Source organism: Sycon ciliatum, chromosome 11, assembly GCF_964019385.1.
Source record: "Sycon ciliatum chromosome 11, ocSycCili1.1, whole genome shotgun sequence".
In the NCBI taxonomy this organism is placed as follows: Eukaryota; Metazoa; Porifera; class Calcarea; order Leucosolenida; family Sycettidae; genus Sycon; species Sycon ciliatum.
Genome location: NC_088653.1, coordinates 8,752,796 through 8,765,362, shown reverse-complemented (window position 1 = coordinate 8,765,362; position 12,567 = coordinate 8,752,796). Strand labels below are relative to the sequence as shown.

Below are 12,567 nucleotides of genomic sequence, written 5' to 3'. Positions count from 1 at the left end.
GACTGGTAGCACACCGTCAAGTGTGCCTCTGGCAATGGGCGTCGTCAATCTGTTCCGACATTACGTGATCCCGATGGACGTGAGTACACAGCCGGCGCAGACAAAGCAGAATGCATGGCCCGCTATTTTGGAAGTAAATGCGGTCTTGGCCAAGATGACCTGTCAGCCCCATTCCCATATGTCAGGCCTCGAAATGAACAGGCCCTTTCGGATGGCCGTTTCTGTGTGGCTGCTGTCGAGCGCACCCTTTGGCAGTGAAAAAGTTAAGTAAATTATCGTGTCCGTTCCCGACGGGAATTCACGGCGGCCGCTAACACCCGATAAACCCTAGCGGCAGATGCAGCGCCTAACAGTGGGGGTGAGTGGATAAGTCTCACAACCATTGGCACAAGTGCCGAAAACGACCCCATTAGCTGTATCCATGTACCCCTTGTGCCTGGCCACAAGTTCCCAGTTGACTGTGGGTTGCAGCACGGCTGGAAAAACCGCTCCCAGGCGGGACTAGAACCAGGTTCCTCTCGTATCTCAATCATGGTTTTTGACCAACCCACTGTGCCTGCCTGGGCAGTTCAACCCATCAAAGGCTACCGGGCCAGATGGGATACCGGCAGGAGTGTTGAAAACATGCTCTGCTGAACTGGAACAACCTCTTTCTACATTGTTCACACAATGCTTCCAAACTGGGATACAGCCCAAGACATGGAATATTGCCAACATAGTCCCTATATTCAAACGGAAATCAAAGTCTCTACCCTCCAATTACCGTCCAGTTTCGCTCTTGTGTATTCTGTCCAAAGTGATGGAGACAATCATCAACAGAACAATAACTAATTTCCTCGAGTCGAACAACGTCTTCTCCACAAGACAGTTTGGATTTTGCCATGGCCATAGTGCAGCCGACCTCCTCTCCAGCCTCCACAACCAGTGGCTGCATACAGCCGGGGAGAAAGGCGCAGCACGCATACTCACCATTGACATAGCCGGCACGTTTGATCCCGTATCACACCCCGGTGTGCTACACAAGTCCAACGTATACGGCTTGCGTGGGCAACTGCACCAGTGGCTCAGCAGCTACCTCATTGAACGCTACCTTCAAGTGGTCATTTGTGGCCAGACATCCTCAAGGCTCCCAATTCAGACTGGAGTCCCCCAGGGCAGTATTCTGGGTCCGACTCTCTTCCTCATATACGTGAACGACTGCGAGGACCATGTACCAGCCGGTGCTGACCTAGCCTCATTCGCAGACGACACTACACTGCATGCCAACATCACCTCCACCACCCAACAAGATACCACCCAAGCCCTTCCAGTCCATTCCCGAAACAACCTGTGCCGAGCCTACCCTCACACAGTTGTCCCCGTCTGGAACCAGCTGCCCGCCGGAGTCTTCTCTGGTCCATTCTGCACTAAGAACTTGCAACATTAAAAGGTTGCAGCCAACCATTCTTTGAAGACCAACGACTGGTCGTGGGCACATGACCATCTCTGAGTATCAGCATCACATCTGCCTCACCCCATGACTTTTAAATTCCGCTACAAATACTCCTCCCAATAACAACTGTTCTTCTTTTCTCTCATTCTCCACCTAACACTGGCTGTGTGATCTTTTCCTCCTTGAAATGTCCTGTCTCTCCTAACATTTCGCATCATGTACCTGTCACTCCTTTCAATTGTTCCTTCTTCTTTCTTTTTGGTGTGTTTTAAGTCCCCATGACGTCGAGACCTCAGGTTGGCTGAGGGCAAAAAGCCTTACCATCGCTATGCTCCCACTATGCAATTTTGTTGTCTTTGCCTGTGAGCTGTGTTTATTGTAAATAAATTAAAAAAATGGTCGCACTCACTGACTGTATAAGGTCTGGTTACGTTGGTGGACAGTTAGTCATAACTCGGAACATTTTTTCCTTCTCCTTTTTCACAATAAATTATGTACAGCAATGTAGTGATAAAACCAGGTCAAAGCGGAATAGCTAAAAACAACGATGATTAATACGTGACCAATATACATAATGCCTACCGTATTTTTCCGGTTGTAAGTCGACCTTTTACGACTTAAAATAGAAGGAGAAAGGGTGGGGGTCGACTTACAACCGGGATTCGACTTATAACCGGGAACTATCAGTATCTTACAAAAAATGACCTGCACTGCATGCACGAGTGCACCATGTTTATACATTTTTGCCAGTTTATTGGCCTTTTTCAAGGATTGGGACGTTATATCCTACAATAAGGAATGTTTACATGATTTGTTGATGTGTTAGTAGCAGGAGGTGGTTAGTAGTGCTTCTTTGGGTGAAAACTTTAAAACGCAGAATTGAGACCTCCAGATAGGGGGGTCGACTTATAACCGGGGTCGACTTACAACCGGTAAAATACATAAGTCATTGTTCTTGCTCCCATTTGCTCATGCCGCTATATTACCTTGTTGATGCGGAAGGAGACAATGTACGGGAGAAGGTACGTCACAACATGAAGAGAAGGCACGGAAGTTTACTCGCAAAAAAGTATTCAACTGCGTAATTCTTCTTTCTGCTCATAAAAAGGAGCATGCATCAGGGATAATCTGACTTACATTATTCCTTGGTTCCAACGAATGTCCAGAAGTGAGAAGATATTCCATTGTGGAAACACGACCATTATATGCTGCATCATGTAATGGTGTGTAACCATCCTGGAAGTAGCAGCAAATTAAAGACAAGACATGTACACACATACCCACATTCATACACATGTTGATGCACACGCACCCTTGCACGCACACACAAACACTCATGCATGCATGCATGCATGCACACACACACACACACACACACACACACACACACACACACACACACACACACACACACACACACACACACACACACACACACACACACACGTCAGATCCCAGATCTCAGACCTGCCCATCGCAGAAGCAATGGTAAAGAACAGCTACGTTAGACAAAGCAACTAGTGATGGGATAACACACACACACAAAACACACACACACACAAACACACACGCACACCTTTTTTACAAGATAACCACAAACTATCATGGTGCACACGGTGGCAAAAACGCACAGAGATGCACATAGCGATGGCAGCCGAAGCAGTGGAGGCGGGGCAAGAGCAGCTAAACCGAAAAGGGGTCTTGGCCTCAGCACTGCTCATGCGCGCCAAACAGAAAAATAGAAAAAATGAGTAGGAGCACTACAGAGCAAATGTGAAATAAGGGTGGCAGCACGGTCAAGGAATGTTGTTAAGTTAAATTGGAGGAAAAAAGTTGAGGTTCAGGTACACCATACATTGACTGCATACGCCAAGCAGCAGGTATTCGAAATCATACACACACGCACGCACGCACGCACACACACACGCACACGCGAACAGCCACACACACACACACACACACACACACACACACACACACACACACACACACACACACACACATGGAAGTATTACACACACACACATACCGGTACTATACACACACACATTCACACACACACACAAACACACTGTACACACACGCACGCACACACGCACACACACACGCACACACACACACACACACACACACACCAAGATCACAGGTGCGTAGAGGACCAATGCCAGTCAGCAGATCGCAGATATGAACGCCTTCTTTGAACTGCTGGAGGCTAGGTAAAGTAAGTGGTGCTGTGATGAGCTCTGGAGGAAGGCGATTCCACTCCTCAACGATGGCGGACGGAAATGATCGCTGTACGCTGTTGCGTGAGTGACGGTTGTGGGGCATGGCAAACTGCAATTCATGGCAAATCCGGCTCTGCTGACGAGTGCGAGGATGCCCTTGCAGCTCTGGTGCAACGGCAGGGATCATTGCTCGCAGTGGTGAGCTAGTTGGGAGGCACTGGAGCTTGTACAAGTACGTGTGAGCAGCAACAGCACGGCGGAGGGCCAGACTAGGGAGCCATGACTCACGAGAGATGATCTAGAGAGCTCGTAACTGAACTGCATCGAGCTGGCGAAGGGTTGTAGTGGCAGCCCCCATCCAGACCAATGGGCAGTATTCCATTATTGGTCTGACGAAGCCTTTGTAGACCCGCTCTCTTCCACGAACATCAAGGATGGGGGCAGCTCTGTTCAGGAAGTGTAACCGCTGGCGAGCACTTACGGCTACAGAGCACAAATGCTGGTGGAAAGACAACTGTGTGTCGAACTGGACTCCTAGGAGCTTGAGCTCTGCTTCCTCCACAACTGGTACTCCATCAAAGGAGATGGCTGGGAGCTGCTGACGTGGCCGATGGTGATTGATGGTGAGGGTCTGGGATTGGTGGGCTCAAATGAAATCTTCCAGGCTTTGCCCCAGGCGGAGAGGTCATCCACTGCATGCTGCAAAACACGGCTTTGTTCATTCACGTCTGCGCCCACTGCGAGACACTGATACAGCGTGGTGTCGTCCGCATAGACAGCGAGATCTACGCCCTCTCCGAGAGTAGTGTCACTGTCATTCACGTATAACAAGAACAGAGTAGGCCCCAGTATACTTTCTTGAGGAACACCAGCGGTAATGGGAAAGACATTAGACTCATGGCCAGATACGACTGCACGGAGATGCCAAGCTGATAGATAGTCGGTCAACCAGGTTAAAAGGTGGCCCCTGAGCCCATAGACAGCTGCCTTGTGAATCACACCTTTGTGGGACACCTTATCAAATGCTCCAGCTATGTCTATTGCAACAACACGGGCTGAGCCTCCCGAACCGGCAGCTCTACTCCATTGCTGATGTAGGAGGGTCAGGACATCTGCAGTTCCAAGGCGTCGGCGGAATCCATATTGCTTTGCAGACAGAACATTATGGCGATCTAGAAAGTTCATGATTGTGAGGTTCACAATGCCTTCCATTACCTTTGAGATAATGTTGAGTAGGGACACTGGTTGGTAGTGGCTGATGGGTGAACGGGAGTTCTTCTTGTGAACTGGAACTATTCTGGCCTTTTTCCAGTCTGCCGGTTGTCTTCCAATAGAGAAACACGTGGCAAAGAGGCGTGCTGGGGGGGGGGGGGGGCAGCAAGCTCGTTTGCACACGTCTTGAGGACACAAGCTGGGATGTTGTACGGTCCTGTTGCTTTGGAAGTGTCAAGCTGACGGAGGCCTCGGGCAACAGCTGTTTCCCTGGTATTCACTTGGAGCAAGGGGGCGGTAGACTTAGGTTGTACATGTGGGAGAGGCGCATCCTCGAAATCATCCACAAGAGAGGATTTCCCAGCAAAATCCTTCCCAAACGCCTCAGCTTTGCTACTATTGGTGGAGTGTTAATTGCCATCACGATCGATGATAGTAGGTATGCCAGAGTTGCGTCCATGGCCACTGGCTTGCTTCAGAGTTTCCCCCACTCTTTATCGTTTGCACAACCTGCTTGCAGTCGAGCTCGAAGACGCTGACGGTGGATTGACTTTGCAGCAGAAATGAGGAGGCGGGTATTGGTGCAGGCTATCTTGTATGTGCTCTGATTAGCAACACAAGGTTGTGAGCGCCAATGCCGCCAAGCTCTTTGCTTCTCTTTGACAGCGTTAGAGCATTCCAATGTCCACAATGGTTTATCAGATGGGCGTGCTACAAGTCTCAGAGATGGTATGAACTTCTGCATACCCAGAAGAATGTGGCTAGTCACTGCCCGGGTGCATTTATCAACATCAGGTGAGTGCAATGCGTCCCAATCTGTGGTATGGTAGAAGTGCTGTAGGCGAGGCCAGTCTGCTTTCTTGTTGCGCCAGACGGTTCTCCGCGTGCTCTTCTCTCGCTGCAGCTGAGAACTACATGTAGCTATGATGACAGCATGGTCAAACTTGCCAATTGGGGGCAGTACCTGAATGTGGACGGGGTCTTGGAAGTCCGTCATGACCAGGTCCAACGTGTTAGCATCGCGGGTGGGTTCCAGTACATGTTGGATGAGACCATGCAGTGCGCACATGTCCTCTGCAGCTTCATCAGCAATGCTCGTCCTGGTGCTGTGGAGCCAAGCTCGGTTGTGCACATTGAAATCGCCGGCAATAATGCTGTTAGATCCTTGCTGCCGCACTCTGTCAATTGTGCTATCAATATGCTCGATCATGGAGATGTCGCTGTCAGAACACGTGCCTGGCCGGTAAGTGGCACACACCACTACGTTGTTGCCTGATTGTAGTTGCACAGTAATCCATATTACCTCCAGGTCACCACAGCTCACCTGCTCCAGATGTCTGTAGGCCAGACCTGACCGCAACCACACAGCTACGTCGCCACCCTGTGATGTACGGTCACGACGGATGGGCGGTTGGGAACCTGGCAGCATGGCATCCACAATCGTACATTTTTCTGCGGTGAACTTCGTCTCCGTGACAATGGCAATGTCTGGTAGGCGTGTGGTGACTACGTGCTGGAATTCACCAAGCTTACACATCAGGCCAAATGCATTAGTTAGAAGTAGTTTACACTTAGGGTCGCCCAGTGCTGCCATCATTCTTTATCATTGATCGGCAAAGTTGGTGCGCAGCCAGGCTGAGCTGACCCTTGTGCCGTCTTGTGACTGACGGGTGTGGAAGGTCCACCTCCTGCAGTAAAGTGGCCTTGGCCAGAAGTTGGCAGCAGGATATGCAGGGAGCTGGCATCCACCATCGCTGTTGCAGATATGCAGCCGCTATCATTGACATGCATGCTAGAGGAATGGAGCACTACTGGTGTGTCGGAGTTGACGGCCCTGCTACGCAAATCAACAAATTGGCGTAACCGGTCTTCAGTTGTCTCCCTGCTGAGATTACCAACATACACGACAGCTCTCTTCGCTCTGTGGGGCTCATTTGCAATGAGTTTCCATGCATCGTCGGAGATGGGCTGCAACACCTTTGTGCTGTTGTTGCGCTTTCATCTCCGCGGCTGCTGAAAACCGTCATCCGCGTCACTCTCGCTCACGCTGTCCACATTGTGGCCAGGACTGGCTGCTGGGCGGGCATCATTTTCAAATTCAGCACGGGCTCATCGGATGCTGGACCTTGGTTCAGCGCGCTGGTAGATCTACTCGTACTCGAACTCCTGGTACACAGCCTGCAGGCTGTGCGGGGGTCAGTACGGGTACGATCACGGTTCGTAGAACGTCCTGGCTGGCATGGCTGAGGTGCTTTCGCCGCGGCAATGGCGGATTCTTTGAGAGAAGCTACCTCCTCATTCAGCTTAGATACTTGTCTGGATAGCTCATCAAACCTATTGGTCAGGCGATCCTCGCGATCGGCGGCCTCGGAGAAAAGTGCGGCCAGACTTTTTAGCAGTCAAGGCTGATACACGACAGTTAGTTCTCGGGGTAGCTCCGGGCATGGCAAGTTTCCGACACTACTCTACTTCTAATCACTGATCTAGTCTACTTCCAGTCCAGCCTGATGCCGGCTGGGCTGCAAAAAAGGATAAAAAAGAGAGCCCGAAAAACGCGTGCCTCACTTTTCAAAAAATAAAAAAATACACACACATTAACTACAACATGCAGACTTGATGGACTAGCTCTAGTAGAGCGCCAGGGAAAGCAGGACCAGCATGGTTCACCATCTCAGGTAGAATGCCAGACTCTCAAGGGGCCTTGTTGTTGCTCAAACTTGTGATAGCTTGGTGAAGCTCGACCGCAGTCGGCAGCTCAGCCAGTTCGTTGTTCTCTGGACGAGCAGACAAGGAAGCTAAAACATCTAGCTCAAACTGGCTTAGGGTGTTGAGCACTTGTTGAAGGTGTTCATGCGAGCGCTCTGCCTGGTCCTAGCGGATGCACAAATTACACCTTCCTTGTCACGTATCGTCGTAACTGCTTTAGGACGGAGGTCCTGAAAGCAGCGCTGGATATCCTGGATGGCCGTCCACGGTGATGCTCCGCGGTTCTGCGCCCTGCCTATGTCTGTTTGGGCTGCGGTACGTTCCAACCACTGGTTATTGGCGTGGCGTACACCTCTTCTCACCCCGGAACGGGTGAGTTTGTACTTGGCACAATCTCTGGCGTCTCCGCTGGCAATCCATCTATTATATGCTAATCGACGCTCCTCAATCAGTGGTCCAAGCACGTCCTGCTGGTCAGAGAACCAGTCAGGTTGCCGACACGCAGAGAAGCCAAGAGTGGTCTCCGCAGCAGTGGACAGCGACTTGGCAAGGGCATCCCAGCGCTCCTCGATAGACTCGGCTGCGGGGATATCCGCAAGACGAGAGGCAACTGACTCCTGATACGCCCTGACATGAGTGGGGGTACTCACATCAGCATCCGTTGCCATTGACGAAGCGGGTGACGGCTTCAGCAGGCTTACTGCAAAGCGCCGCTGTTTGGGCGCAGCCTTATCACTAGACAGCCACATCCGCTGAAGCTGAACAGTGAGGCATACCACACGATGATCTGAGCCACAGTCCGCATTCAGCACAACGCGACAATCACGACACAGGCGTTGGTCATTTTGATGCATGATGATGAAGTCTATTGCGTGCCATTGCTTGGTCCTGGGGTACTGCCAGGATTGTTTGTGGAATGCCCTCTTTTGAAACCAAGTGTTGCAGACGGTTGCATTTTTCATGTGCAGGAATAACTCCGCAACTCCGCGCCTGACTCGTTACACTCGCCAAAACCATGGGGGCCACGAACTCCCTGCCAGTCATCAGCAATTCCAGATTGACGGGAACCAACTCTGGCGTTGAAGTCGCCTAGAACAACGAACTTGTCTTCGCCAGGCTCATCCCTTATCGCGCGTTGCAGATCGTTGAAGAAGCTGTCCATGACGGATCTCTTGGCGCGGAATGTCGGTGCGTAACAGGCGATGACATGGAGATTGACGGACTTTCTACTGCGCCCCGACACGAAGAGAAGCCTCGCCACAGCGAGACGGGGCAAAACCGGTGCCCCCTGCGAACCTCTGTCTCTCCAGGCACGAAGCGCGCATCCGCGCAGCACAACAGCTACGCCCTCGCTGCGGAGAAAGGAACCATCACCGCTCGGCAATCTCCGCCCAGACGATAGGACAGCCGAATCGCCAACAGAATACACCTCCTCCCCAAACCAGCGGGTCTCCTGCAGGCCAGCTACCTCTATGTCGAGTCTCTTCAGCTCGACATCGACCCTCCGATCATCCTTGTCAAATTCAAAATTTGAATTTCTCAAATTTGAATTCTTTAGAACAAATGCCGTCTCCACAGGCCCAGAAGCATTCACGAGCGACCTGACATTCCAGGACGCCAACTGCATGCACTCTCCTCTCCTTCTGTCGGCGGATTTAGATTTAGACTTTCGCCGTCCATCAATCTCTCGCGGGCTCGCAACACCGCAACGAGTGGAGGTTCCCGCTGCACGGCGAGTGGCAGCATCAGGCGCTGCCCTGTACTCAACGTGCATTGCCGCAGGACCCTTGACGACTCACAGCATTCAGCTGGGACGGCCAAAAGGCCACCCCAGCCCTACAAGCCCAGGAACCAAGGGAAAACCAAGGAAAGTAGACTTGCAGGCAGAGCTTCAAAAAATGCAACCGTCTACCAAGGCCACCAAGGCACACACACACACACACACACACACACACACACACACACACACACACACACACACACACACACACACACACACACACACACACACGCACGCACACACATGCACCCACACACGCACACAGACACACACACACACACCTTGAACCTTGAACGTGCCCATTGCCGATGGCAATGACAGCGAAGGGACTATCTGCTAGCTTTGCAGTGCGGAGCGTGGCGCTTGAGGTCCCCGGGACGACGGCAGAACTTTCCACATGCGCAGCGGAAGCCAGAGTCAGGATCAGGAATTCTCTCTCTCTCTCTCTCTATCTCTATCTATCTATCTCTCTCTCTCTGTCTATCTCTCTCTCTCTCTCTCTCTCTCTCCCTCTCATTCTCTCTCTGCTATTGGCGCGCCTGATTGTGATGAAGCCGAGACCCAAGGTCGGCAGAGCATCCCAGATCACGCCACTACTCCCCTTATTCATGGCTCACACATGACGGGTTTACGTGGCTCTAGTAGAAAAAAAGGAGGAGCACGGGCGGGAGGACGACGATGAGCAATCTGCCTCCAGGCAGAGAGATTCTGGGCAGCATCAAACAAGCAGTCAGAAGGCACATGGGCTGATGGAGCGGAGATCATCCACGATGACGTCACACCACCACTTGCGTGGACCATGGCGAGGGCGTGTTGCAGGGAGCTCCCCAGAAAAAATCGCTTCGGCATGCGGTCGTTGTTCATCCGGCCAATTTGGCCAAGCCAACGCAGTCGATAGTCCCGGATGATGTCCGCGACGTCACAGTCAATGCCGAGGGTTCGGGCCATGGTAACGGAGGTTACGCGGTTGTCCCACTGGTCCCGCCTGGATACGCCAACGATGATGAGAACACACTGGTGATGAAAGGCGTTGAGAGAGCGCAGGTCGGTGCCTTCGGCGTACATGTCTCTGCTCCGTACACACACACACACACACACCTTGAACCTTGAACCTTGAAACTGCCACCTAAAGGTGATCCAGTGCCTCTAAGAGGCAAAGAGGGCAGAGTTACTTCTTGCATTTGTGTTGAGCCAGGTACTGGGGACGTGTGAACTTCCGAGAGCAGGTCGGGCATGGGATGGTGCGGCGTTCCGAGCCAGAGCTGCATGTTCTGCGGCTGCAGTTGTGCCGGCGGTGCCCAGTTTGCATGACCTCAGATTGACTTGTACACTTTTCCCGTAGAGTTTATTTATGCACCCCGTATTTGTATACGTCTCCCAGGTTCAGTGTACCTGCTCATATACGTCCCTGTGCGCACCGTACCATGTCTACGAATTTCCATAAACGCATTTGTCTCTCCATTTTGATTTTTCCTCTCTCTCTTTCTCTTTCTCTTGGCTCCTTTCCTTTGGCATTCATACTGTTTGGTATTATGAACACTTTTCTTGGTCCTCAATTATTAATAATACAGTGCAAATCTATCCAGCACGCCAAAATTTCATACGGAATCGACTGACAGACATTAGTGGTGGCCCTGGATGGCAACCCTGTTGAGATCCTAGTTGAAGTAGACCTCCAGCTTCAACGTCTAGTTGGACCTGTGTCTCGTACACCTGCATGTGAAAGCAAGTGTAGTCGGATCACTCACATCTGTTGGCGCATATACACATCTCTGCGCAGACGTAAATGCTGGCATTGGAGGTGTCAGCATAGGCTAAAATGAAGCAGGTGAGTTAAACCCTGCTACGTTTGGCTCGGGCACAGCAACTTCTGGCATCACAGCAACAAACGTGTTTGCCGGCGAACACCCCGTACGTCATGTGATCGTTACGAAGGATGATATAGGGTAACGCTAGAAGCCGACAACGGTCTAATCCGGTGGGATGAAGACACCGAGCAGTGGCTCTGGAAGGACGGACGGACAAGCGCCAACCTGGCCGATCGGCTCAGTCATTTGCCAGTCCGCACACAGAGCTCTGTACGATGGTCAACAGGCTCAATTCTGTGCAGAAGTGGACTCGTGGGTAGATACGGGTTGGCTAGTAGAGCTTGATGAGGCCATCCACGGATGCGTTGGAGCCTTCATTCCACTATTGACGAAGAGCCAGACACACAAGGCTAGCACTCTGGTACGTCCGTGCCTAGACTACCATGGCCTCAATAACCTGATCCAGTCCAGGCCCAGCACGGATGCGCCCACATGTGCGGAGAAGATCCGTTAATGGCGGAAAGCCGGAGAGCAGTATGAGCTCGTCGACATACACGAGGCTTACCTACAAGTGCACATCCTGCTTTTCAATGCTACCAGGCAGTCGTGACAAGCTGTCCGTGATGACGCGAGTGTGCCTTGGGCTAGCAATTGCCTAGAAAGTTATGTTACGCAGCATTGGCCTGAGGTGGACAATTATGTTGATTAAGGTGCTGACGCCAGCATCGACAGGAGAAGCAGTAGCTGCTGAACTGGCACGCTACAACTTGCCCACAAAGCCACCAGAGCTACTGTTTACTGCATGAGTCTTTGCATGGCAGCTGTCGACATCTGCTACCACCGCCAGATTGTTGAGGCGAGATGGCATACATCTTGCATTTCAGTGTCCCCTGACAAAGCGAAGCGCCTTCCAGTGGGCCATACGACTGACCTGTCACTAGCCAGTATGCGCCTGGCCCCAAACCCGTTTCTTCGTACTTGAAGCATATGGCAAGCACAACAACGTGAAAAGACGATCCAGTTCTGTATGGCAATGTCCTGTGTACCGAGGAAGTAGTTGAGCATCTGACATGTGGTGACCCTGCGCGTGGAGTTTGGCGGGTGCCATCAACGTCTGACGACAACTGGGCAGTCTACTGCGACGCGTTTGACCTGGCAACTGGTGTTGTGCTGAAACGCAATGGAGACATCATTGAGGATGGCAAGTGGCTGCGTGATGCAGACGACAGGAAACACATCAACGTCGCAGAACTCGACGTCGCAATGCGTGGCCTGTCACTGGCTGTTGAGTGGGGCATGGAATCAATGCAGCTCATTACCGACTCCAAGGCTGTATTTGGATTGCTATGTGAAATTGCCGAGAATGTATGCCGTGTTCGCGTAGTAGGCCTGCATAAGGTGCTC

The 12,567-nt window shown here is 51.6% G+C and overlaps 1 long non-coding RNA gene across 2 annotated transcripts in view; it reads right to left on the bottom strand.

The window, feature by feature from the left end:
- Positions 1–2,411: 2,411 nt before the first annotated feature.
- The window catches only part of LOC135827523 (uncharacterized), a 154,299-nt gene continuing 144,143 nt past the window's right edge, over positions 2,412–12,567 (bottom strand). For both annotated transcript variants that reach the window (XR_010555478.1, XR_010555479.1), the window contains one exon: positions 2,412–2,668. This is a non-coding gene — a long non-coding RNA (uncharacterized LOC135827523). The remainder of the gene's footprint in view (positions 2,669–12,567) is intronic.